The sequence below is a fragment of the Macaca nemestrina genome, chromosome 10 (genome assembly GCF_043159975.1).
Source record: "Macaca nemestrina isolate mMacNem1 chromosome 10, mMacNem.hap1, whole genome shotgun sequence".
Classification (NCBI taxonomy): Eukaryota; Metazoa; Chordata; class Mammalia; order Primates; family Cercopithecidae; genus Macaca; species Macaca nemestrina.
The window spans coordinates 42,304,437-42,318,278 of NC_092134.1; positions in this window are offsets into that span (position 1 = coordinate 42,304,437).

Below are 13,842 nucleotides of genomic sequence, written 5' to 3' on the forward strand. Positions count from 1 at the left end.
CATAACTTCTGCTCTCTTTTCATTGGTTAAAACTTAGTTACATGGTCTGACTTAACTGCCAGCCTGAAGGTCCATCCAGTCACTGCATCTAGTTCAAACTCGAGGATCTCCCAATGATCCAAAGTGCTTTCTGTCAGTTTTGGATTTGACTCCTCTTGGTCTGGGGTTCTATAAACTAAAAAACAAAGCAAAACATACAAATGACTTATTTGACACCCACCCATCCCACCAAGTAAACAAAGATGGACCAAGTATAGAAAAACTGCAATTTTACATAGAGAAGGAAAAACAATAAGATATACACAGTCATTACTATCCAATAGCAATTTTTAATTTCTGCAGGGTGAGCATTGAGAAAGTCTCCTACATACACGACGCGCGCACACACACACACACCCCACACACATTTTTCAGCTATCCAGTCTCAGAATTCAGTATCTTCATTGCCTGCTTCTACCAGACTGCTAGGCTAGTCCCAAACATTTTAGGTTTATTTTATGAGAAAAACCGTCTTCAAGTACATCACTTTCTAATTAGGGTTAACACTCACTGCTATAACCTAAAAATCCCCAAATCTCAGCAGATTTTAACACAATATGAGTAACACAATATAACTGGAAAAACACAATATAACTTGTGTTATAATTCAATATATAACTTGTTCTATATATAACTTATGAAATATATTTATATGTACATATCACATTATATATAACTTGTGTTATAACACAGTATTACTTGCATGACAATTCAATGTGGGTGTTTGGCAAATGACCACACGTTTAGATCCTTATAACTTACCTTTCTGTCATTCCATACGGCTTGGGAATCATCTACTGGATCCTCTAAAGTTGCAAGGTGACAGGGGAAGAGTATGGAGGATCCCCTTTAAGTTTTTAGGGATAGACATATGTATTAATTTCCTGAGGCTGCTGTAACAAACTACCACAATGAATTACCCAGCATTGGGCAGTCCATTTTCACACTGCAATAAAGAACTGCCCAAGAATGGGCAATGCATAAAGGAAAGAGGTTTAATTGACTCACAGTTCCATATGGCTGTGGAGGCCTCAGGAAACTTACAATCATGGTGGAATGTGCAGGGGAGGGTCTGTGAGTGAGAACTGACCCAAAACAAAGTGATCGGACAAAAGAGAGTGCATGCGCTCAGGAGGCAGATCTTGAGCAGAACATTCATTGGAGGTACTGTCTGTGCAAGATGACATCCTTCCATGGAACAATGGTAGCAGAATCTTGACTGAGGTGATGTACAAAGCTGTTAAAAATGCTAAAACCTTGGTTGAGACACATGTATAGAAAGGAAAGTCAAGATTAGATGTTGATATAGCCAGATTGCTCACTGAAAGCTGAACAAGCCATGTAAAATGAAGCCAGTGGACATTAATGAACCACTATGCATTTTTGAAGATAAATTGTATAATAAAATTCTTTGAGGGAAATGAATGATGTTTTATAGAGAGTAGTGGTAATGATGGTAGTGTTGACAGAGTAAGTTAATAGGAAAATCTATTAGTACATATTTGAATGAGTATGGTACAGTAAGGGACTTGGATTGGGGCCACAGCGGTGGAGACACATTCAATGCTTTGTTCATCAAACACGGATTTAGTAGTTTCTTGGAATGAAAAGTAGACAAATCAAAGTCTCTGCCTACATGAAGTTTGCATTCTAGATAAAAAGCAGATTACAAATAATTAAAGAGTTATGTGAAATAATGTCAGAAGATGAAAGGTGTTATATGTAAAAGTAAAGTCATTTAAGGGAACCGTTAAATAGGTTGCTATTTTAGATAGGGTGGGATCACTGTTGGCCTCTTAGGAGATACAGTGTTTAAGTGGATGTTTAGTTAAAGTAAAGGATTGATCCGTTATGCTTGCCAGGGTAGAGGCTTCCAGGCAGAAAAAAACTTCATGTACAAGAACCCTGAGCAAAGGTAGGGAAAGGAGTAAGTGATGAGAGATTAGATACCAAGTAGAAAACTGAGGCCAGGCGTTGTGGTTCACACCTATAATCCCAGCAATTTGGGAGGCCGAGGCAGGAGGATCACCTGAGGTCAGGAGTTCGAGACCAGCCTGGCCAACATGGTGAAACCTCGTCTCTACTAAAAATACAAAAATTAGCGAGGCTTGGTGGTGTGTGCCTGTAATTTCAGCTACCCAGGAGGCTGAGGTAGGAGACTTGCTGGAACCTGGGAGGCAGAGGCTGCAGTGAACCGAGATCACGGCATTGCACTCTAGCCTGGGCGACAGAGCAAGACTCCATCTCAAAAAAAGAGAGAGAGAAAAAAAAAAACTGATAGAAGTTGAAGTCAATGGAATACTCACAGTTAAGTCATATAGGACATGGTAAGATTTTAATTCTTTTGAAAATGTTGACTTTAAGGCATTTATTGGACAATCAAATGAGAATATTGCTCAGCCATGTGGATTTACTAGTTTGGAGTTTAGGAGAAACTTGAAGCATAATGGTGTACATATTGTACACATTAGCATATATAACATATTTAAAGCTAGAAGACTGGAAATGATGCAAATTTGAACATTATAGAATCTATGAAAATGATTTACTCAGTAGATGCTTTATTAGATATATTGGGGTTCAAGAGATGAGTGTATTTTGCAGCATAGCAGACTATGATTATAATAAAACTAAAAAAATTACGTGGGAAGTTGCATTTTAAAGAGAATTAGTGACTTTGATTTCAGCTATGTTATGTTTAGAAGACATAAGACAAATCTTATAAAAATGTAGCATAGGTAACTAGAGAAGAGGGAGCAGAATTTGGAAGAGAGAAAAGGCAAAAATGTAAAGATTTTGGTGTTCTCAGCCAAGAAATGACACCTGAAGTTAAAAAAATAGGATATAGCCTGGGCGCGGTGGCTCAAGCCTGTAATCCCAGCACTTTGGGAGGCCGAGACGGGCGAATCACGAGGTCAGGAGATCGAGACCATTCTGGTTAACCCGGTGAAACCCCCTCTCTACGAAAAAATGCAAAAAAACTAGCCGGGCGAGGCGGCGGGCGCCTGTAGTCCCAGCTACTCCGGAGGCTGAGGCAGGAGAATGGCGTAAACCCAGGAGGCGGAGCTTGCGGTGAGCTGAGATCCAGCCACTGCACTCCAGCCTGGGCGACAGAGACAGACTCCATCTTAAAAAAAAAAAAAAAGAAAGAAAAGATTCCTTGAATTGTAATTTTTTATATATAGATTTCTATTAAGTTTTATTCTTGGTATATAAATGTACATAGTATAAATCTGAAAAATTTCATCAATAAGTTATCAATAGTTCCAAGAATGCTTATGGGAAGAGACTAAAATTTAATATATAGAAGCATTGTAGAGAAACACTTTAAATGAATTTCTATATAGAAAAATTAACCATAAAACAATATAATGAGAAGCTTGTAAATAGTGGTGTTAACAGGAAAGTAGGAATCTGTCTTAACTAGATATGCAACTGAAATATATCAACAGGTGAAAAATAAAATCAATAATAAACATGTATTACATTTACTGCTTGCCTGTTACACACTTACACCTGATGGCTTGAGCTACACAATGAACAAGATATCATAGCTCCTCCATTTTTTTTTTTTAACCAATAGTTTTAGGTTTACAGGAAAATTAAGAAGAATTGTACAGAATGTCCCCATATACCCCTGATATATTTTTCCATATTATTGACATCTTACATTAGCATGGCACATTTGTTACAACTAATGAACCAATCTTGATATATTATTGTTAAGTCCATATTTTTCAGATTTATTTAGTTTTATCCTCATGTTCTTTATCTGTTCCAGGGTCCCATATGACATTTAACTGCCATGTCTCCTTAGGCTCCTCTTGGCTATGAATGTTTCTCAGATTTTCTTTATATTTTGATGACCTTGATAATTTTGAGGTGTACTGGAGTATTTTGCAGAACTCACCTACAGTGGGATATATGGAATTTGTCTGAACATCTTTCCGTGAGTAGACTGAAGTCATGGGTTTTGGGAGGAATGTGGCAGAGAGAAATTTCTCTTTCCATCATATATCATGTGTATAAAATGTCAACATGACTACGGATACTGTCCTCAATCACCTGGCTGAGGTTGTGTTTGACAGATTTTGTTGCTGTAAAGTTATTCTTCCACCACCTACCTCTTTCTATGATGTATTATTTGGAAGGAAGTCACTATGTTCAGTCCATACTTTAGAAATGGAAAGTTATGCTCCACCTTCATTTGTGTCTACATAAATTATTTGGAATTTTTATGCATGCGAGATTTGCCTCTTCTCCCCATTTATTACTTTATTCAATCATTTTTTTATTTTAATTTTTTTGATTTTTAATTTTGGGGAGTACATAGTAGGTATACATATTTCTGAGGTACATGAGATGTTTTGGTACAGGCAGGCAATATGAAATAAGGACATTATATGGAGAACGGGGTATCCATCCCCTCCAGCAGCTATCCTCTGACTTACAATCAACCCAATTACACTCTAAATTATTTTAAAATATACAATTAAGTTATTGACTATAGTCACCTGTTTGTGCTATAAAACAGTAGGTCTTATTCATTCTTTCTATTGTTTGTATCTTTTAACCATCCCCACCTACTTCTTATTTGTGGGTTTAAAAAAATCAAATCAATCATTTATTTAGATCAGTATAGACTCATGAATATTTATTTTATACTTTGGATTATTATCCAATATTACTTTATTTATTCTGTTGCTCCAATTATTCCAACTTTAGCCATTAGGAGTTCTTTCTGTTATTCCTTATGTCCCATTGACATTCTCCATTAATGTGTGTGTGTGTGTTTTAACAGTTTATTACTTTTTGGTGATCCGAGATGCTTCAGGGTCACCTTTCCCACCCTGGCTCTAGAATAACCAATTTCTCTGAGAAGCCATGCTTCCTTTTATCAGAGAATAGTATTAGATACCAAGATCTCTGTGCTAGGTGTGTTTGTTGCTACTTGGGCAATTTTTAAAGTACTTTCAGCTGACAGAACAAGGAAATATATATGTTTATTTTACTCTTGTGTATATACACATATCTGTAAGTATTTTTGTAAGTAAACTGTATCTATGTTAATCTGAGCATGAGTTTTTATTGATGTCTCCAACTGTAATCCTTCATTACATGGACCTTTCTAGACTTCTCTTTTTCTTAAATTTAAATTCTCACTCCAACAGTGAGAAACCTGGCTCCCACCACTCTTCCCCCATTTACTTAATTCTTCACTTCCAATATATATGTGTAGCAGTATCAGAATTGTTAACCTTGTATCCCATCCTACACTTTCTTAGCAAGTTTCTCGGGTGATTTTTGTATACATGAAAATGATATGGTGTGTCAACTCCATTGAATAATTAATTTCTGGTTTTAATTATATTCAATTTTTCTCACACTATGAGATTAAAAAAATTAATCTTAATTAGGACCACAATTTTCAAATTTTGTATTTTACATATTATATATTAAATATTAAAATTATAAATTGTCTATTTACCTTTAATTTATAGACTTATCAGTAATAAAAGTAAGCATAGCAAAAATCAAACAAAATAAATTTGTTTCCACATTTAATCTCTTTTTGCTAATAATAAGTGATAGATTCCTCACTTTGAATGTAATTAGGTAATATCATCCACCTCTGCAGGCTTTCCTTATTAATAATAGCAGATGTAATTCATTAGGAAACATAAAAATGAAACCAGTTAACTGCCTACCAGAAGAAACACCTTAGTCAAGATTTAGGATGTAGTTAGCAGTGACCTACATAAACTTGCTTAAGGGGAAAAACAGAGTGGAGGTGGCTTAGATTAGAGCTTTCTAATGGGAACACAGGGGACACAGGCAGGTCACAGAAATATGCAACAATGAGGAACTGCCAAGCCATATAAACTTTTGTTTTCATATCTTTGTTCTGTGTACCTTTTTAAATTTTTCCCACTTAGCCTCTCTGGTTCATATGTCTGATAGAAGATGGTCATCCATGCCTCTTAAAGTTGTGTTTCACTAGTTCACCCACTCAAAACAAAGGTCTTTTCTATGGAGTGTATTAGTCAGGGTAAAACTGACTAGTAAAACACACACACACACACACACACACACACACATATATATATATTAGCATACTAGGATATATATACACACACACACATATATATGAGTTTATTAAATATTAAATATTAACTTATACCATCACAAGGTCCCACAATAGGCTGTCTGCAAGCTTCAGGAGCAAGAAGAGCCAGTCCAAGTCTCAAAACTGAAGAACTTAGAGTCTGATGTTTGAGGGCAGGGAGCATCCAGTACAGAGAAAGATGTAGACTGGGAGGCTAGGCCAGTCTGAGATCACACATAATCTTCAAATAAAAACAATAATAAGGTCATAATTACACCTAATATAATACAACTATCCTTTGTACAACTGGAAATGCATCAATCCCCAACCCAAATACTATTACATAAAGTTAGCAATACTTAAATGCTGATATGAAGTCAATAAGTCATCTGTCACATGATAAAGAAAAAGGAAATAAAGAAATTGTTTTAGTACAAGTGTATACATACACAAACATATTTTTAACCAAAGAAGGAGGAAATATTCATGACAGTTACAAGCCTCATTTCTGCAGCTGGTCACATGGTCACAGCTAGTCATATGATCATTGCTGGTATTAATGACTACCTTCTTCTACTACCCATTCTGTATTCCCTTTGCCTTCAGCAAGCACCTCAGCAGGTCGTGTTTTTGTTTGTTTGTTTCGTTTGTTTGTTTCCTGGGGGAGTGACCCAAACCTTAATTCCTGAGGGGTCTAGACCATATGTAGTCCTGCCTGAATTGTGTCATTGTAGTTTCCCATTGACCTTAATCACAGGGCATGGTGATACTAAGAGATGCCCTAATGGATCTCTTGTAGTCCGTGCATACTCTTCCTTACCTCCATTACAGAGTAGGAGACTGATTTCATTTTAATAGACTGATTTCATCTTTGGGTCAATCACCCCAGCCAACACTGTAACTCCCTTCTTAGCCTGTTGACTTAAATGTAGGAGGAGCCCAAAGTGTTCAGGCGACAATCTTAACTTCTAGTTTAATGGAATCATTGTTGTTTCTCTTGGTGGCAGCATTCCTTCCTCTGGAACTAAGACCTCAAGGCCAGCAGAACATAATGTCGTGGGAACAGGAAGCAAAAATTTTGGTAGTGGATCACTAGGGGAGATGTGAGCAGTGCCACTTCTACTTCAGTCCCCTGATTCCTGGACCCATGAATTCTTTCTATGGGAGAAACAGTGCCATATATTGGATGCTGATTCAGAGCACCCAGGATCTTCTGGAGAACTTTGCTCTAGTCCTGCAAAGTATTGTCACCTAGTTGGCAGTGTAATTGTGACTTCAAAAGACCATTCCACGATTCTATCAATCCAGCTTCTTCCAGATAATGGGGAACATGGTAAGACCAGTGAATTTCATGCACATGAGCCCACTGCTGCACTTCTTTAGCCATAAAGTAAGTGCCTTGGTCAGAGCCAATGCTGTGTGGAATAACATGATGGTGAATAAGGAGTTTCATGAGTACATGGATGGTAGTCTTGGCAGATGCATTGCGTGCATGGTAGGCAAACCCATATCCAGAGTAAATGTCTATTCCAGTGAGGAAAGATCTCTGCCCTTTCCATGATGGAAGAGGTCCAATATAATCAACCTGCCACCAGGTAGCTGTCTGATCACCACGGGGATTGGTGCCATATCGAAGGGTCAGTGTTGATCTCTGCTGCAGGCAAATTGGGCACTCAGAAGTGGCAGTAACCAGGTCAGCCTTGGTGACTGGAAGTCCATATTGCTGAGCCCATGCATCACCTCCATCCCTGCCACCATGGCCACTTTGTTCATGAGTCCATTGGGCAAGGGCAGGGTGGCTAGGGAAAGATGCTGAGTCCAGAACGCATTATTCTATCCACTTGATTGTTAAAATCCTCCTCTGCTGAGGTCACCCATTGATGAGCACTCACATGGTATATAAATATCTTCATAGTTTTTGACCACTTAGAGAGGTCAATCCCCATACCTCTTCCCCAAATTTCTTTGTCACCAATTTTCCAATCATGCTTCTTCCAAGTTTTCTGACCATCCAGCCAAACCATTTGCTAAAGCCCATGAATCGGTATATAATCGCACATCTGGCCATTTCTCTTTCGATGCAAAGTGCACAGCTAGGTGCACTGCTTGAAGTTTTGCCCACTGGTAAGATTTCCTTTCACTGTTGTCCTTCAGGGAGGTCCTAGAAAAGGCTTGTAGAGCTGCAGCTGTCCACTTTCAAGTGGTCCCTGCATATCGTGCAGAATCATCTGTGAACCAGGCTGTAGTCTTCTCTTCCTCTGTTAACTGATCATAGGGAACTCCCCATGAGGCCATTGGTGTAGACTAGGGGAGACAAGGCAGGGTGGCAGGAGTGGAGACCATGGGCATTTGAGCCACTTCCTCATGTAACTTACTTGTGCCTTCAGGACCTGCTTGAGCCCTATCACGCATATACCACTTCCATTTGATGATGAAATGTTTCTGTGCACGACCCACTTTATGGCTAGCTGGGTAATAGAGCATCCAGTTCCTGATAGGCAATTCAGGTCACACAGTGACTTTACAACCCATATTCAAATGTTCAGTTTTCACCCATATTCAAATGTTCAGTTTTCACCAAAGTCTAGTAACAGGACAAGAGCTGTCTCTCAAAAGGAGAGTAGTTATCTGCAGAAGATGGCAGGGCCTTGCTCCAAAATCCTAGAGGCCTCCACTGTGATTCATCTGTGGGGACCTAACAAAGGCTCCAAACGGCATCCTTATCTGCCACTGACACCTAAAGGACCATTGGATCTCCTGGGTCATAGGGCTCAAGTGGCAGAGCAGCTTGCACAGCAGCCTGGACCTTTTGCAAAGCCTTCTCCTGTTCTGGACCCTAAACAAAACTGGCAGTCTTTCAAGTCACTAGATAAATGGGCCAGAGTAACATGCCCAAATGAGGAATGTGTTGCCTCTGAAAAACAAATAGGCCCACTAGATGTTGTGCCTCTTTCTTGGTTGTAGAAGGGGCCAAATGCATCAACCTATCCTTTACCTTAGAAGGAATATCTCGACAGGTTCCACACCACTGAACCCCTAGAAATTTTACTGAGTTAGAAGGTCTCTGAATTATAGTCAGATTTATTTCCCATCTGCTTCTGGTGGGCCTTATGGACAGGAATAGAGAAAAAGGCATTTGTCAAGTCAATGGCTGCATATCGGGTACCATGAGATGTGTTAATTTGCTCAAGCAGTGAAACCACATCTGGTACAGCAGCTGAAATTGGAGTCACCACTTGGTTAAGCTTAGGATAATACACTGTCATTCTCCAAGATCCGTCTGTTTTCTGCACAGGCCAAATGGGAGAGATGAAAGGGGATGTGGTGGGAATCCCACCCCTGTGTCTTTCAAGTCCTTGATGGTGGCACTAATCTCTGCAATCCCTTCAGGGATGTGATATTGTTTTTGATTTACTATTTTTCTAGGTAGCTCTGATGGCTTCCATTTGGCCTTTCCCACCATAATAGCCCTCACCTACCAGTCAGGGAGCCAGTGTGGGGGTTCTGCCAGCTGCTATGTATGTCTATGCCAATTATGCATTCTGGCACTGGGGAAATCACAGGATGAATCTGGGGACACACCGGACTCACTGTAAGTTCGACCTGAGCTAAAACTCCATTAATTACCTGATCTCCATAAGCCCCTACTTTAACTGGAGGAACACAATGACATTTTGGTTCCCCTGGAGTCATGGTCAGCTCAGAGCCAGTATCTAGTAGTCCCAGAAGTACCTGATCATTTCCCTTTCCCTAGTGCACAGTTATCCTGGTAAAAGGCTGGAGGTCTCCTTGGGGATGGATGGGAGAAAGATTCACTGCATAAATTGTCAGTAATGTATTGGGATCCCTCCTCAAGGGGACTCGGCCTCCCCTTCATTCAAGGGGTGCTGGGTCTGTAAACTAACTCAAGTCTGGAAATTAGTTGAGATGCAGTGATTCTCTGTTTTTATAATTCAACCTTGACTCCAGGGGAACCAAAAAGTCATTGTGGTCCTCCAGTTAAAGTAGGGGCTTATGGAGGTCATTTTCTTTCATCACTTTTTCCACTGAACTTAGGAGCACCCAACCAGCTTCATTATGTTCCTTGGCTCTCCACATATGGTCAAAGGTATTATGTATAGTGTCACTGAGCTCCTTGCCTCTCACAAGTGGTGAATCAGGAATGTCAAATGCATTTATTTTGCGTAGTCTCTAAACAGTTCACACCAAGGACTGTCAGTATTTTGCATACCATTAGAAGTAGAGTCTTTAGCATTTTGGGGTCTAATCATATTAAGCATCCAACTCCAGAAACCCCAAAACCAATGAAGGAACTCCATCCTTAATATTCGGTTCCTCTAGAACCACTCCTGGTACCAAAATCTATATTAATTAGGGTTCTCTACAGGGACAGAACTAATAGGTTTCATATATATATATATGGAGTTTATTAAGTATGACTTCCATGATCACAAGTTCCCACAATAGACTGTCTGCAAACGTGAGGAGAAGGAGAGCCTGTTTGAGTCTCAAAACTGAAGAACTTGGAGTCCAGCATTTGAGGGCAGGGAGCATCCAGCATGGGAGAAAGATATAGGCTGGGAGGCTAGGCCAGTCTCCCTTTTCATGTTTTTCTGCCTTCTTTATATTCACTAGTGGCTGATTCGATTGTGCCCACCAGACTAAGGGTGGGTCTGCCTTCCCCAACCCACTGACTCAAATGTTAATTTCCTTTGACAACACCATCACACACACACCCAGGATCAATACTTTGCATCCTTCAATCTGGTCAAGTTGATGCTCATATTAACCATCACAGACAATGAGAGACTCTTATTGGCCTCTGATTTAGCCAAGCAAAGCCTTAAGGACAGGAGACACGTTGTCTAAATGGCTGGTCTAATCATGGTAGGGAAGCTGGGCACTAAATAACTGGTGTCTGCGACTGGGCAGTAGCTTCACAATGTGAGCTACAAAATTAAAAAGACATTGAATATCAATAAAGTAGCACGTCTACTTAGATTAAAATGATTTTAGGTTAGTGGGCCTACAGTGTTGCCTGAACCATTTCTCTGGTATATTATTTCATCTAATATCTTTTATATAATTTCTAAAACACTACATTCATTTATTCATTTTTTTTCCTTTCAAATAAACTTTCTTTTCTTTTCTTTTTTTTTTTTTTTTTTTTTGAGATGGAGTCTCGCTCGTCGCCCAGGCTGGAGTGCAGTGGCAATATCTCGGCTCACTGCAAGCTCTGCCTCCCGGGTTCATGCCATTCTCCTGCCTCAGTCTCCAGAGTAGCTGGGACTACAGGCGCCTGCCACCACGCCCAGCTAATTTTTTGTATTTTTGGTAGAGACAGGGTTTCACCGTGTTAGCCAGCATGGTCTCGATCTCCTGACCTTGTGATCTGCCCACCTCGGCCTCCCAAAGTGCTGGGATTACAGGCATGAGCCACCGCGCCAGGCCAAACTTTACTTTTTAATGAAGTTTTAGGTTCACAAAAATATTGGGCAGAAAGTACAGAAATTTTTCAAATACTCGTACTTCTTGCCCCCACACATGCATAACCTCCCCCACTGCAAACATCCCCCGCCAGAGTGGTACATTTGTTACAATTGAAGAACCTACATTAACACATCATTACCACACAAAGTACATGGTTTACAGTAGGATTCATTGCTGGTTTTTATGTTCTATGGGTTTTCAGAAAATGTATAATGGCAGGTATCCATCATTGTGTTATCATACAAAATGGTTTCACTGCCCTAAAATCCCTGTGGTCTGCCTAGTCATCCTTCTCTCCCCTCAGCTCTGGCAACTGCTGATCTTTTTACTCTCTCCACAGTTTCAACTTGTCCAGAATTCCCTGTACTTGGAATCATGTAGTACGTATCCTTTTCCTATTGGCTTCTTTCACTTAGCAATATATGTTTAAGGTTGTACCCCACAAATATGTACACCTACTATGTACCCACAAAAACTGAAAATAAAAAAAATTTAAAAAGGTTCCTCCATGTCTTTTCACGGCTTGTTAGCTCATTTCTTATTTCTCTTTTTTTTCTAATTTGTTGGAGACAGGATCTGACTCTGTCACCCAGGCTGGAGTGCAGTGGTGGGATCTTGGCTCACTCCGACCTCTGCCTCCTGACTCGCTGGGATTACAGGCACGCCATCACACCTGGCTAATTTTTGTATTTTTTTTGTAGAGATGGAGGTTTCACCATGTTGACCAGGCTGGTCTCAAACTCCTGGGCTCAAGCAATCCACTCACCTCTACCTCCCAAAATGTTGGGATTATAGGCAAGAGCCACTGCTCATGGCTCCTCTCTTTTTAGTGCTGAATAATATTCCCATTCATTCACTCTTGATCAGTCATATCCAGAGTCCTCACCTCCATAAGAATTAAGTTACTATTCCCAGTCGTGTATTTAGGAGTGGGAGTTGTTCATGTCAAAGTTCCGATAAACGAATAAATCTCCCAGTAAAAGAGATTCATCGTTGTTTGCCTTATTCCAAGAGATGAATATCCCAGCTTTCCTAAGTTTCTCAAAACTCATGTTTTCCACTAATAACCGTTTACTGATCATAAAATTGCTAGTATTCTAACACCTCAGAGACTCAGAGAACCCAGCTGAACTCAGTGAATATCTAAAAAGAATAAAATAAAGGTCAACAAAGACACAGCCCAGCACCTATGCAAATACACCTTCAAAATTACTTTTCTCACTCGAGGCAATGTTCTATAATTAAATTCCTCAAGTGAGAAAGATTAGCCTGAGTGGTTTAAAGTTAAAGTGTGTACTTTATGAGTTAATAAAATGTGAGGAACACATATAATTTTCCAGGAGATGATAAAAAATATTTGTACTGTCCAATCAAAAGATAATGAAAACTTTTCTTCCTATGTCCCACTTGACTTAAAAAAATTCAGTGCTATAGAAGTTATAAGATGTATCCTTATGTTCCTAAAATGATATCACTTTTTACCATCTTTTCTTCTTTAACTTCTGGAGTTTACCTGGTCTCCAAGTGAATAAGAAGTTTCCAAGTAAGAGGGCATACTTACTATTTGATAACAGAGCTGTTTTATTAAGCCATAAATGCCCAGTTTTCTGATGTCAGACACACAGTGGCACAGTCTTATACAGCAAGTTTTCCCCAGTGACTCCTTCCAAGACGCTAACATTATTTTTGAACACTGGATTCCATCAAGAATTGCTCATGTAATGTCAAGTTAATTATTAATTTCATAATTTATTCTCATGGACAAGGCTCCCTAAGAATGATACTTCCTTAAAATGAACCTTAGATTAATTTTACGGATATACAGCCACCAAAATGTAAACAACCTAATACCAACCAGAAACTAACTGCTGAGAGAGAGAGACTAGACAATTTTCTTTCTGAAATAACAAGAGTTTAAAATCTACACATGGAATATATTACTTACATTCATTTTTAAGTCTGAAAACAGTGAATCACATGGATGGATGGTTTTGCTGGCAGCAAATACGAAGAAGGCCTTAAGGCAGCAAGTATATATTAAGTATTAGGTCCTAGGGGGATACTATAATAGTTGCATATAGCCACTAGCCTTAAGAATGTTATAATGACATTAAAAGCAATGCCAATTTTTAAAAATTAATATCCATTAAATTAAATTTATTTTGCAAAGTATTGTTTAATGTGAGAGCCAAAACAAGCATATTAGA